General features: G+C 38.6%; 1 protein-coding gene across 21 annotated transcripts in view; it reads left to right on the top strand.

Annotated features, from left to right (window-relative positions):
- DTNA (dystrobrevin alpha) overlaps positions 1–14,624 on the top strand; it is a 419,063-nt gene that overhangs the window by 89,138 nt on the left and 315,301 nt on the right. Inside the window, exon 2 of one of the 21 annotated variants that reach the window (XM_070452805.1) lies at positions 1,299–1,374. The exons of the other annotated variants lie outside the window; for them this stretch is intronic. The gene's annotated coding sequence lies outside the window, so the exon portion shown is untranslated. The remainder of the gene's footprint in view (positions 1–1,298; positions 1,375–14,624) is intronic. 21 annotated transcript variants of the gene reach the window in all.

A 14,624-nucleotide genomic window follows, 5' to 3' on the forward strand; every position in this document is an offset into this window, starting at 1 on the left:
GAAGCTGAAACTCCAGTACTTTGGCCACCTCATGCAGAGTTGACTCGTTGGAAAAGACCCTGATGCTGGGAGGGATTGGGGGCAGGAGGTGAAGGGGACAACAGAGGATGAGATGGCTGGATGGCATCACTGACTCGATGGGCATGAGTTTGAGTGTACTCTGGGAGTTTGTGATGGACAGGGAGGCCTGGCGTGCTGTGATACATGGAGTCGCATAGAGTCGGACACAACTGAGCGACTGAACTGAACTGAACTGAAGATAAGTGAGAAAAAATAAAGTATGAAATATATTGTTAAGAAAGGTTATTTAGAGGATTACACAGCAAAATTTTACTAAATGTTCATTTATACTTACAAAAAAGAAATTTAATTAAAACATGGAGCTCAAAATTTCTTTTAATCACTCTATGTTATACATGATTAAATCAATGGGGTAGTATTTTTTTATTTCAAGCATCTACAATATAATAAAATAAACATGTAATTAATTAAGAGAATAAAATTATTTCCTCAAAAAAAAAAGAGTTGGACAGGGCTGAGTGACTTTCGCTTTCACTTTCATTTTCATGTCCATTGAGTCAGTGATGCCATCCAACCATCTCATCCTCTGTCATCCCCTTCTCCTCCTGCCCTCAATCTTTCCCAGCATCAGGGTCTTTTACAGTGAGTTGGCTCTTTGCATCAGGTAGTTAGGTGGAGCTGATTAAGGATTGGGGATTTTGTTTCTGTAAGCAATTTCAGCAATTACATTTCAGTGGGTTAAAAATGGTAGAAAGTTTGACAAACATTGAAATGTTTGTTTTCTTAAAAAAACAACAAAACTAAACCAATACATAGACTTCCCTCCATAACCCCCAGTGTACATGGTTCAAAGGAAAGGGTGAAGATGCATGTCCGTGACCTCTTTCCTTTGATCCCGGAGAGAGACTGGGCAAGTTGTTCTGTATTGTTAGAACCGCTGTGCTGCCAGGCACTCGTAGCTTCTCTGCTGCCACGGGGCATCTAATCACATTCACGGTGGGAGAATGCAGTTCCCAAACTGCGATTCTGACTCTGATCCTCTGTGTAAAAGAATGTTCTTCAGGCATCCCACTGAATCTACTAAAAAACATCAGTGAGGCATAAGTAACATGGATTCAGAGACCTTCCTGTTGAAGAGTGTAAGATAAATTAAGAAGAAAAGGATGCTTCCATTTCATACGCTAGAGATTCATCACCAGGTTATACTTTAATGCCATCTTCAGTTTCTTTCATTTAGAATGACAGTTCTGTTAAAGGATTTTTTTTTTTTTTTTAAGGTTTGAACTGAAATATCCTGGTGACTATAATCTGGTCTGTGATGAGGACACTGAACAGATTTTTCCATCGCCTGTGGTCAGTACACCTCAGATTTGGCCTTTTAAAGTCCATATCAAGGAACAGTTGAACGTTGCAGTTTCTTTTCTTTTTTTAATTTTTGCAGTGTTGTGTTGGTTTCTGCTGTAGGACAAGGGGAATCGGCCACAATTATACAGATAACCCTCCCTCTGGAGCCTCCCTCCTGCCCCTCCTCCCCTCCCACCCCTCTGGGGGACCAGAGCACCCCTGGGCTCCCTGTGTTATATAGCAACTTCTCACCAATTTCCTTTTGTAATTTATATTCCCCCGCAACATTCTTGCAGTAGTAACAATAGTAATTATGTTCTAGTTCATTTGTGTCAACTGATTTTTTTTTAATTAAGGAGAGTACATTTGGACATTTGGGATGTTGTTATTTTAAATAGTAACAATCACTGGCTCGTTTTGAATCATGTTCTCTGCCTTATGAACTGAGATTATGACAAGTGTGTTCGTTTCAAAAACTAAAAATCAATTTGCCATTACTTACCTTAACAAGCGACAGGACTGAGCGCATGCACGCACACACCCACCCACAAATAGACACACACACACACCCCTTAACAAGCGAAGCTTTATATATCAGGCCAAATCAAAGAACTTACTTAAAATGAAATCTTTTACTGTTACATATTTCTTTAGATTGAAAATTTAAGAATTTGGATATGCTCTTTAAGGGATGTGTTCCTTAAAAATGAATTGTTTAAAATTTTGTTGATTAGAGACTTTGTTAGACTTTATAAACCAGGATCAGAAAATATATAGGTCAAAATGAAATTATTAAGTTGGCACATGTGCAAAGCCTGATTTTGCTCATTTGTTATGTCATTTTATAATAACTGATATAATTAAAACTCAAACTTGGGACATACACCTACAAGTCCATAAATAGATATAGCCTTTGTCTTAGGGTTGAATCACGCAATGGTACAGATCTTTTATTATTCTACCTACTGTTTTGCTAAGTGCAATTAAGACATGATTTTTTTAAACTAGTCAAGTCTATTTAATCCAGCAATTTTAAAAAAATAATTTGAAGTATAGTTGATTTATAATATTATATTAAGTATAGAGCATAGTGATTCAATATTTTTCCAGTTTATACTCCATTATGGAGAAGGGCATGGAAACCCACTCCAGTATTCTTGCCTGGAGAATCCCATGAACAGAGGAGCCTGGTAGGTTACAGTCCATGGGGTTGCAAAGAGTTGTACATGACTGAAGCGACTTAGCACACACGCAAGCACGCATACTCCGTTGAGTGTGTTGGAGAAGCTTCTTGAGTCCTTTGGACTGCAAAGAAATCAAACCAGTCAATCCTAAAGGAAATCAATCCTGAATATTCATTGGAAGGACTGGTACTGAAGCTAAAGCTACAATACTTTGACCACCTGATGCAAAGAGCTGGCTCATTAGAAAAGACCCTGATTTGGGGAAAGATTGAAGGCAGGAGGAGAAAGGGATAACAGAGGATGAGATGGTTGGATGGCATCACCGACTCAATAGAAATGAGTTTGAGCAAGCTCCGGGAGATAATGAAGGACAGGGAAGCCTGGCATGCTGCAGTCCATGGGGTTGCAAGGAGTTAGACACGACTCAGTGACTGAACAACAACTCCATTAAAAGTTTTTATAAGATAAAAGCTGTAATTTTCAATATTATACATGATAGTCTTGTTTCTTATCTGTTTTATACATAATAGTTTGTACCTCTTAAATCTTATATGCCTAACGTGCCCCTCCCCCTCCCCTCTCCCCGCTGGTTACCACTAGTCTGCTTTCCATATCTATAAGTCTGTTTCTGTTTTGCTATTTAACTTCATTTGTAGTATTTTTTTATATTTCACATACAAGTGATATTATAGCACTTGGTCTTCTCTCTCTGACTTATTTCACTAAGCATATGTTATAGGTCCACCCACATTGCTGCAAATGGCAGAATTTCATTCTTTTTCATGGCTGAGTAGTACTCCTGGGTGTGTGTGATGAAGAGATGAATAATTATATATTCACCACAGCTTCTTTATCCACAGTGATTTTTAAATAGATGTTATAGACAACTATAACTATCCAGGTTGCTTACTGGTTTATAACATTGTATACATTTTATATATTTTGACTGCTGTATATACTACAGTGTATTTACCACCAAGTTTAGTTGCCATCCACAGTTAAGACATGATTCTAAGACTCTTTGACACAGCATAGAAAAATCCAGTGGTATGTTTTCCACTCTTTTAGCATTTATATTCACAAGCTACATATATGTATCTAATTAGAATTTAATAAGCCTTTCACCCAAAAGAGAATTCTGATCTCTGTAAAGCTTTTATCCTTGCCCTACTTATAATGTTATTATCAAATTCTTTATTCTGCAAGTTTATTTTTTAAGATACAATTATATGTTATTTTCCTGCATGTTATAGTTGCACAGTTTTCTTTACATGAATATTGCTTTCTGGAAAAAGTGCTCTGAAATATTAGGGAAGTAAAAACTATTGTTTTTATAGAAATAGACATACTCTATATGAGCACTAAATTGGAAAAAGAGGCACATTCAACATGCATCTGAGTCTTTGTTGTTCACACTAAATGAAGGGTAATTTTCTAAAAATAAGGCTGAGAAAAGTGAAATATGGGATTTCATAGCTTATTAGAAATCAAACATTTTTACTGCCAATGATTTAACATAATGTAGCCTAAAACCACACTCTATACTTGGGGTGTGTGTGTGTGTGTGTATGCTCAGTGCTATGATTTAACAAGACAATCTATCATTACAAATTTGAGAGAGACAGAGAATTCCACTGGAATTTTATTGTAAATGATATTACTTTATAATGAGAACATTCAAGGTTTTAGGTGAAGTGATCTTTTTAGTGCTTCTGTTTCTGGGCTTCTGTCACTCCCCCCAAATCTCCCACTTACCATGTCTTTACTTTATGTCTGGATTTCCTTTCTGCCTTTTCTTTTGTCCTTTTATTTTCCCTACTTCTTTCTTTAACCTTATTCGCTCATGCATAATCATACAGGCTTCCATTGATCATTATTCCCTTTTCAAGTTTATCTCCAAAATATCATTCATTAAGTGATAAGTCAATACTCAAGGATGTCATAACTGTCAATCAAGCCTCTTCATTGGCCTGTCAAAACTCCTGTTACTATTCCAAATCTGTATCCACTCCAGCCCAAAACTTAGACCTTTAACATTGATTCCAGCAATGAAAAGCCATATGCAAAGTGCCCCCCTTCTAGTGGAATATCTGGCAGGATCTGAATTCATTGGTTCTGGATCACCAGAACATGCAGTCATGTTCATGAATGTGCACGCACACGTACACACACACTCATCTGTCTAACAGTGTGGGAGCACATGAAAGCTTGAGCACAACTCAAGGGAAGGCAGAGAAGCTGCAGCTCTGAAAGAGGAGGTAATTATTGACCTCAACTCCAAGACAAATGCTTGAGCAGGATCTGGAGCATGAGTGAAAGAGTAGCTTTAGGAAGGAAATGGAGAACTTTCCTGTAAAACATAAGAGAGGGAGTTATCCAATAAAGATTAGAGGGTACCCTTGAGTAAAGAATCTGCCTGCCAGTGCAGGAGATGCTGGAAATATGGGTTTGATTCCTGGGTCAGGAAGATCCCCTGGAAACAGGAATGGCAACCCACTCCAGTACTCTTGCCTGGAAAATCCCATGGACAGATGAGCCCAGAGGGCCACAGTCCATGGGGTCACAAAGAGTCAGACATAACTGAGCAACTGGGCATGCACACACAGCACCCTTGAGTTAAATGGAAAGACAGCTGAAAGAAATTCTGTTGGATGGCATCTATTTCCTGGTGAAACTGGAGTCAAGAGTAGGACTTCAGTCTTGAGAATAGCAGGAAAAGATTTATGTGATTTAAATGCATACCATATTCTGTATTCTGCAGAGAAACAGAATCAATATAGGGTGTGTTTGTATTTATATGTGCATCTACAGAAAGAGACTTATCTTAAGGAATTAGCTTACACGATTATAGAGGCTGGAAAGTTCAAAATCTGGAGGTGAGGTTAACAGACTGGAGGCTCGGGAAGGGCTGATGCTGTCGTTCAGGCCCAAAGGCCATCTGTTGCTCCAGGGAGGTGAGTCTTTGTTCTCTTAAGAACTTCAACTGATTGGATGAGGCCCACTCACATTATGGAGGACAATTTGCTTTACTCAAAGTGTACCAATTTAAATGTAAATCTCATCCACAAAAATATCCTCACAAAAATATCAAAAACAGTGTTTGGCCAAATACAGTTAGTCCCATATATGCAAACTTTCAAGTTGCCAACTTTCAAAAATTTGAGTGTGTGTTCACATGTCTAATCGTGTAAGTTCATTCATATTCACATGTCTGGCATACGTTGTATATGCATGTATGTGCATCCTTTACAAGTGGTTGTGCTTTTGAGTAGTTTATAGTACAGTACTGTATAGAATACAGTATTAAAGTATCTTTTTTTCCAAGGCAAGAATGTCCAGAAGCAACCATAAAAGCAGTGGTGATATAGTTGGTACTACTGTACTTTTCAAAGTTCTGTACTATAAGATTAAAAATGTTGTCTTTATTTGTTTTTTGTATTATTTGTGTGAAAGCATTATAAACCTATTACAGTACCGTACTGTATGGCTGATTGTATCAGTTGGATACCTAGGCTATCTGTGTTAGGTTTATGAACAAATTGGACTTACAAATGCACTCTTGGAATAGAACTTGTTCATAGGTAGGGGACTTACTACATCTAGGCATCTTGGGCACTGAAGTTGACCCCTAAAATTATCCTCACATGCATATTCCCTTAGCTACCTAACTCCACACTCCTCGTGAATTCATTCTATCATCTTTTCCTCAGAAATCCTCCCCATAAACCCAACCTGAGGTGGGAGTTTGCTTCTCTGAACTAAATTCCCAGGCCACCCTTCTGTAATGCCCCTTCCTGCTACCTACTCCTTGAGCATGGGGTTTTTTGTCATTTTGGCTCACATCTGTATGTCTAACACCTAAACTGTCACCAGTTATATTGTAGGCATTTCATAAAAAGTTTATGAATGAATGAGGGAGTGAACTGCATTTAATTTCTGTTTGTCAGTGTTACTACAACATGAACTCCTTGAAAGCAGACAGCCTTAGCTACAATTTGTACTCAACACTTAGCACAAATTAAGAGCTCTGTAAATGCTTCCTGAAAAAACAGAAGGATAAATGACTTACGAATGCTTGCTATGTATCTTTCCTATTCCTGATTAACTTTATTTTATTCCAATAATTTTTTAAAAAATATGGAGATTTTCATTGCTCTATGGGTGAAGAAATAATACTATTAATAGCAGCTAAGATTATGAGTCAAAAAATGCTAGTGGTAAGAATCAGACATCAGCAGTTTTTAAAGTCCTGCAAATGGTCCCAGTGGTTGGGAATCCCTGTAGTGGGTACAGTTCAATTGGGAAGGATGTTAAGGAAGGTCGAAAACACTGGGTATCTTTATGAAAGGCAGGGTCTAATGGGAAGACCGGGAAGGAGGCTTTGAGTGAGCTCCGGAGGAAAAGGGAAGGACACCTACAGAGGACAGAAAAATGCTGGAAAGAAAGTTCTGGGATGTTTTGTAAGCACTCTGAATATTTACCATGTACCAGTAACCACAGTAATTGCTTTACATGCATTGCCTCTGGTCTTTATCATAGCCTTTCAAGTTATCCTCTGTTATGTTCTTTTTATAAAATGAGTAAATTGAGATTCATATAGTTTAATTAAATTCTTCAATACCTTACATCAAGTGAACAGAACAGCAAAATTTCAAGATTATGGTTGTATGGTTATGAAGTTTATCTTCTCTCCAGCACTCCAGCGGTTCTCAACCCTGAGTGCACAATAGAAGCACCCCAATTTATGCCCCACTTAAGATCTGTTGTGGGCTTCCCTGATAGCTCAGTTGGTAAAGAATCCTCCTGCAATGCAAAAGACTAGGGTTCAATCCCTGGGTTGGGAAGATCCTCTGGAAAAGGAAAAGGCTACCCACTCTAGTATTCTGGCCTGGAGAATCCCATGGGAATCCCATGGGGATTCCATGGGGATTCCATACAGTCCATGGGGTCGCAAAGAGTTGGACATGGCTGAGCGACTTTCACTTCACTAAGATCTGTTGTATCCAGATCTCTGAGGAAGAGGCCCAGCCATCAGTGTTTTATTTTAAATCCCACTGGTGTTCCTAAAGTGTTGCCAGGGTTGAAAGCCATGACCACAAACTCAAAGGACCCTCCACCATTTTGCCAACCCTCCCACCATGGGCTCCAGGTGCCTCATCCAGTAAAAAAAAACTTGACTCAGTTTATAAATAGCCCACTCCCGTTCCGATAAGGGAGCCTTGGTCTCACATTGGCCAGGTGACCTGAAGTGCCCTTTATAGGTATCTGCTTTGATGTGAGCCAGAGTCTTATCTCCTGTTGTTACTTTGAGTTAGTAAATGGATTACGCCATGCCCGGGCTCTGACTCTCCACAGAGCCCTGCTGAGTGTCTCTCCGCCTTTGTGTGTTTTATAACACAGCTGGTGCTTTACACATCCTACTCCATTCCAAAAATAGGTAATGCTGGGCCACACACGTACATGCCCCACAAATGAATCAGGGCGTGAGAGATGTCATGAAACAATTGTTAAGTTTAATATCAGATTTCCTCCTATTAATTTTGAGGACCCAGAATTCACTTTCTTTGTATTATAAAAATAGGCAGCTACTGTCCATGTGTGTGCTTAAGTTGCATCAGTTGTGTCCAACTCTTTGAGACCCTGTGGACTATAGCCTGCCAGGTTCCTCTGTCCATGGGGTTCTCCAGGCAAGAATATTGGAGTAGGTTATCATGCCCCCTCCAGGGGATCTTCCTGACTCAGGGATCAAACCGGCGTCTCTTACGTCTCCTGCATTGACAGGTGGGTTCTTTACCAACTAGCGCCACATGGACCCTGATAACATATCAAGATTCAGTGAGGTATTTTGATGCATGATACATAGTGGGTTGGCCAAAAAGTTCATCCGGATGTTTCCATATGATATTATAGAAGAGCCTGAATGAACCGTTTGGTCAATTCAATATGTAAAAGATTGAATTAATCAATTTAGTCTCAATCCAAATAAGACAGATTAGCGGGGAAACAGTAAAAATAGATAATACAGAATAGTTCTCTACCCTGGCTGCACGTTAGAAGGTAGAAGGACTTTTAAACAGATGCTCAGAATCCACCTCCCAGAGACCGATTAGATGATCCATTTGGAGCCCAGTCACCGTTATTTTAGAAGCTCCTTAGGTGAATTCAGATCTGCTGTTTTTCATCCCCTCCTGAGGCCTTCCACCGCTATTAAAGATGGGTGTGACATGAGAATATTCTGATTCACATACTTATTGTCAATGATGGGCATGATAATGATAATAGTCCCTCTGAATGAATTTTCTATGTGCACAGATTCCCTGCAGGAGGGCATGGCAACCCACTCCAGTATTCTTGCCTGGAGAACCCCATGGACAGAGGAGCCTGGCGGGCTACAGTCCATAGGGTCTCAAAGAGTTGGACATGACTGAAGTGACTTAGCATGCATACACACAAACAACTCTTACAAGTGTTTTACATATACTAAACTCATTTAGTACTCAGGAGAGTGATTTTATGAAAGCAGTATTATTATCTTCATTTTGCAGATGACAGGTATCAAGAGATTAACTCAGTGCAGGACTTGGCAGAGGTGGGACGTGAGTCCAGAGTCTGGCTCCCACTATTGTTGCTGTTCAGTCGCTAAGCTGTGTCCAACTTTCTGTGACCCCATGGGCTGCAGTCCGCCAGGCTGGCTCCGGTGCCCCAGCTCTTTTCAGTCTCCAGTGAGTTCATGAGATAAACTCAATGATGTTGCCTCAGCTCTCCCATCAGTTTCCCTTTCCCTCTTCTTGATTTTGCAGTGTCTCACCTAGGTTTAGGTTCACTGGTCCCAACATTGGTGATAAGGAACAAGCGATTTCTCCACCCTGCCACCTGACTTCCACTCCCAGACCATGTCCTTTGTGACAGAACAGCACCAAGTCTTCAAGATTCAAAGAAGTACTGCTAGGTGGTGAATCTGTTTTAAAAAAAAAGAAAGCTTTTTTAATTTCTCAATACAATGGAAAAATTTTAAGGCTTTGGAACCAGACAAGATCAAAGTTATGTACCTTTATTTATTAATTTTAGTAATTATTTATTAATTTAGTAATCCAAATTGTTGAATCTGATATTCAGTTTCTTAATCCATTAAATGGACATAGTAATTCTTAAATTATAGGATTTTTAAAAATTAATTGGAATAAAGTGTATAAAGGTCCTTGGACAGAGTAGGCACTAAATACAATACACATGAGTTGCCTCCCTTTCAACCCTGCTTCAATTTCACATTTACACTTAACTCTGCATCTAGGAATTTTGTTCAACTTCTACATTTCTGTTTTCCTTTCTTCATTTAACCTCTGTGTTTTAAAATGCTGTACCTCTGTGTTTTAAAATTCCCCAAATTGCATATGGGAAAGGTCTGCCAAGTAAATTAGTTAGCTACCTACAAAACTTCAGAGACCTAAAAAAATTAGGAACATCAATGCCTCTCAAAACCCTTTAAACACCACCCCTCTGCTACCAATCTATCCAAATACTTAAAACCCCTACCTTCAGTTCTCACCCAAGGAACTCTTGGAAGAGATCACCTTTATCTAAACAAAGAAGCTGTCACATTATTTTGCTTACACATAGCTCTGTGTTGGTACCTCCATATGCCATTACCATTAGTGTGCAAAGTGAGAGCAGGTGAAAATCTAGAAAAAAGGAGCAGATTCCTTAAAATAACAATATAAAACAAAGTGTGTTTCTTGAGCACACTTCAACTGTATTCTTAAACTATGGGGGAAGAAAAGGACTTGGTAAACACAGATAGCCTTTAAATTTTCAAAGCTGTCTAATTGCTGCATTGTCCATGAAAAATTCCTGTTTTTCTTAATATTATAGTGGTTTGGTTAATGAAATCATAATACTTTTACTACTTTAGAGTACAATGAAATGAAAATCATCATTTTCTATAGGTAGCTATCTCTTCATGGGGGCATGGTTGATACTTCTATCTGCTATGGAATATTTCTTCTCTTATTCTAAACTCTTTCTTCCTTCTAAAGTTAATTTCCTGTGAGGTTGGTTCCTTTTCTTGATACAGTTCAGTCATTAGTTTCTTGTCAAGCTTTTGAACCTCACTTTTAATCTTTACATTTTCTGATTCTAAAGATGCACAATTACTTTGAAGAGTTTTAGTATAATATGAAAGCTCTTTTATCTTCTCTGGCTAATTTACTACATACTTGATTAATTTTTTCAAAGATTTCTAAGGAAGCATCAACCTGATGGTATACATGTGTTCAAAGTTTCCCATCCAAATGGTCCCCAAATTCCGACCCTTTAATTTTATCCAGCTCCTAGTGACCATCATCCGTATCATCTCCAAAGATAGCCAACAAATCTGTCATCTTCAACAAGCATTCTGTCAGATTCTAGATGTGATGATCCTTCTGATGTAGAGATTTTTCCAAGCATAACTTTGCATTTCCAACCTTCTCCTTTTCTGTTTATTGAGATTACTTACTCCTTCCCTCCTTTACCTCCATATGAAATAGTTTTAAACTTTCCTAAAGATTGGAATTTTATTGAAATTTTTCTTCAATACTATCTATATTTATGTTTTACTCTTCTGAAATAAGTTTTAAGATCATTTTGGCCTAAGTCACTTGGGATTTAACTTTTATTGACTATATTGTATCCTTCTTGTCACATTAATTGTCACCCCATCTTGTTCTGCATATTTGGTTTTCTTTCCCCCATTTTCCCTAGAAAGTCTATTTTAACCTCAATAAAAGTAGAACCTATTTCATTTTAAAATATATGCTTCCATACTCAGCATTTCAAATAAGTTTGTTTCAAGTCTGACCTCCAACAAAGAGGTTTCCAGTGTTTCATAGTATTACTTAAAATAAAATCTATCATAAATTTTAACTTTTTCTTCACCTAGGACAGAAAACATTCAGTTCTGCTCTTTGTCCCTGTTAGCTTTCAGCTATAAGAAATGCAAGGATACCTGCTCATACCATCATCTCAAAGGGAAAAAATCTCAGAGTCCTGGGCCTGGCCTCATACCTGCAGGTGTAGTGCTCACAACCTTTCACAGAGTCTCCAAAGATAAGCCTATGGTAAAGCTGTCTGTATTGGGCTTCCCTCCTGGCTCAGTGGGAAAGAAAAGTGAAGTGAAAGTCACTCAGTCATGTTTGACTCTTTGTGACCCCAGGGACTATACAGTCCATGGAATTCTCCAGGCCAGAATACTGGAGTGAGTAGCCTTTCCCTTCTCCAGGGGATCTTCCCAACCCAGGGATCAAACCCAGGTCTCCTGCATTGCAGGCAGATTCTTTACCAGCTGAGTCACAAGGGAAACCCAAGAATACTGGCGTGGGGAGCCTACCCCTTCTGCAGGGGATCTCCCCGACCCAGGACTCAAAGCGGGGTCTCCAGCACTGCAGGCGGATTCTTCACCAGCTGACCTATCAGGGAAGCCCAGTGGTAAAGAACCCGCCTGCCAGTGCAGGAGATCCCTGGGTTGGGAAGATCCCCTGGAGAAGGAAATAATATCCTGCTCCAGTATTTTTGCCTGGAAAATCCCACAGACAGAGGAGCCTGGCGGGCTACAGTCCGTGGGGTCACAAAAGAGCTGGACAGGACTTAGTGACTGAAACCCCAGCGACATAGCTGAATGCCTTTAGTGTGACCTCTGTGGCACCTGAGGCCGCTTCATTGTTGCAGCGGTCCAGAGTCCTGCTGGCCACAACAAACTGTGGGGACCCGGAACATTCTGCTCGGAACCAAGACAATTGATCAGACAAACTGGTAGGGAGGGTGTCAAGGATGTGGACATCTTCCCTCACTTCTTTTGAGCTTTATTTTTTAATTGGAGTGTATTTGTTTACAGTATTGTTAGTTTCTGCTCTACAACAGTGCGAGTCAGCTATAAGCTACATACGTCCCCTCCCTGCTAGGCCTCCCTGCCTCCCGCTTTTGTCCCATGCTAGAACACAAAGAAAGGAGTGATATTTGTATGACTTCCAAAAGGCTGTTTCTTACCCATCCCACTTGGAAGCCACAGACAATAAACTATCCATGTATTGTCACACCTGTGAACCTTCCAAACTTGCTGGCTGTCTGGAAACTCTCCTGCCCATCTTATGTGCTAAGATCTCTTTTTCTTTGTACCAGGCATCTAGGCTTTAGTCCAAGAGATGGATCCTGCCTGGAGAGATCTCCCCTAAATGCACCCCACACCAAGTTTGTTGCTGGCACTAATTGTGTGTGTGTTGGGATAAACAGTATTAAAAGGGGTTGCTTGACTTTATATAACCATTGTAGATTTGTATTTCTCCTTTAATTCAATTTTTACTTAATGTATTTTGTATCTTTTTTATTTGTAAGTCTTCTTGATGAATTGATTTTTTTTTACTATGAAATGTCCTTCTTAATCCCTGATAATATACCTTGTCTTGAGGTCTAATATGTCCAGTGTGTTTTAGTATAGGTGTACCAACATTTTCTGATATATCTTTTTCCTTTGTTTTACTTTCAACCAATCTGTGTTTTTATATTTAAAGTCTATTTCTTTTTAAAAAGCATATACTTTGGTCATTCTCTTTTATACTGTTTGATAATGGAATGTTTATTCCACTTATATTTAATGTAGTGTTTGCTATATTTAAGCCCACCATCTTGATACTTGTTTTCTCTTTGTATCTGTTCTTTGTTATTGTGTCCCTTATTTCTTTGCCTTCTTTTGAGTTAACTAAATGTTTTACCATCCCATTTTTATCTGCTCTATTGATTTTTTAACTATCTTTCAGTGGAATTTTTTTCAGTAGTTGTTTCCTGAGATTTTACAATATGCATCTTTAACTTATTTCCTTTCTTCAAATAATATTACTTAAAGGATAGTCTTAAAAACTTTACAAAAGTATAATTCCCTTTACTTATTTGCTGCCCCTATTTTTCTTCTTATATTTTATTTACTCATAGGTAATAAACACAAAATATATTATTTTTGCTTTAAATAGTCTTTAAGTTTTCAGATATATAGATGATCATTTTTCAAAGGTCTTTGATACTTACCTAGATATTTATTCATTTATCCATTCTAGTGCTTTTCTTTTTGTGGATCCAAGATTTCATGAGGAATAATTTCCTTTCACCTTGTAAAAAACGTCCTTTCTCATTTCTTATCGTGCATATTTCTTCATAAATACATTCTCTCAACTTCTTTTTTACAGTGTTGTGCTGTTTCTGCTGTACAACGTGAATCAGCAATATGAGACTCCCTCTCGAGCCTTCCTCCCTCTGCTATGCGGCAGCTTCCTGCTCGCTATTTTACACATGGTGCTGTATCTATGTCAATGCTTCTCTCTCAGTTCGTTTCCCTCTCCTTTCCCCAATGCATCCACAAGTCCTTTCTCTCTGTTTGCGCCTCTATTCCTGTCCTGCAAATAAGTGCATCAGTACCATCTAGATTCTATATATATGCGTTAATATATGATATTTGTTTTTCTCTTTCTGACTTCACTCCATATGACAGTTTCTAGGTTCATCCACATCACTCCGACTGATTCAGTTCCGTTCCTTTTAACGGCTGAGTAATATTCCATTGTATATATGTACCACATATTCTTTATCCATTCATCTGTCAGTGGGCATCTAGGTTGCTTCCATGCCTTGGGGATTGTAAATAGTGCCACAGTGAACACTGTGATACATGTGTATTTTTGAGATTCCCTCAACTTTTGCCAGTCTTTTTTTCACCCTCATACCAAACAATACTTTTGCTGAACAGAAAAGTCTATGTTAACAGGGGCTTTCCTTCAGGACTTTGCACTTATTTCTTTTGGCATCCATTATTTTAGATGAAAAACCAGACATTATTCTCAGAGCTATTCTCTGAATATGATGTCTTTTTTCTCTGACTGCTTATAAGATTTACTTTCTATCTGTCTCATGGCAGCTTAATTATAAAGTTCCTGAGCATGTTGTTCTTATTGGTTGGTTGTTTGGTTGGTTGATGTCTTTGTTTTTGTTTACATTTACCCTGCTAAGGTTTCACTTAGATTTTTTTTGTACATGGATTGAATTCCTTCAGTTTTT

The sequence above is a fragment of the Odocoileus virginianus genome, chromosome 22 (genome assembly GCF_023699985.2).
Source record: "Odocoileus virginianus isolate 20LAN1187 ecotype Illinois chromosome 22, Ovbor_1.2, whole genome shotgun sequence".
Taxonomy (NCBI): Eukaryota; Metazoa; Chordata; class Mammalia; order Artiodactyla; family Cervidae; genus Odocoileus; species Odocoileus virginianus.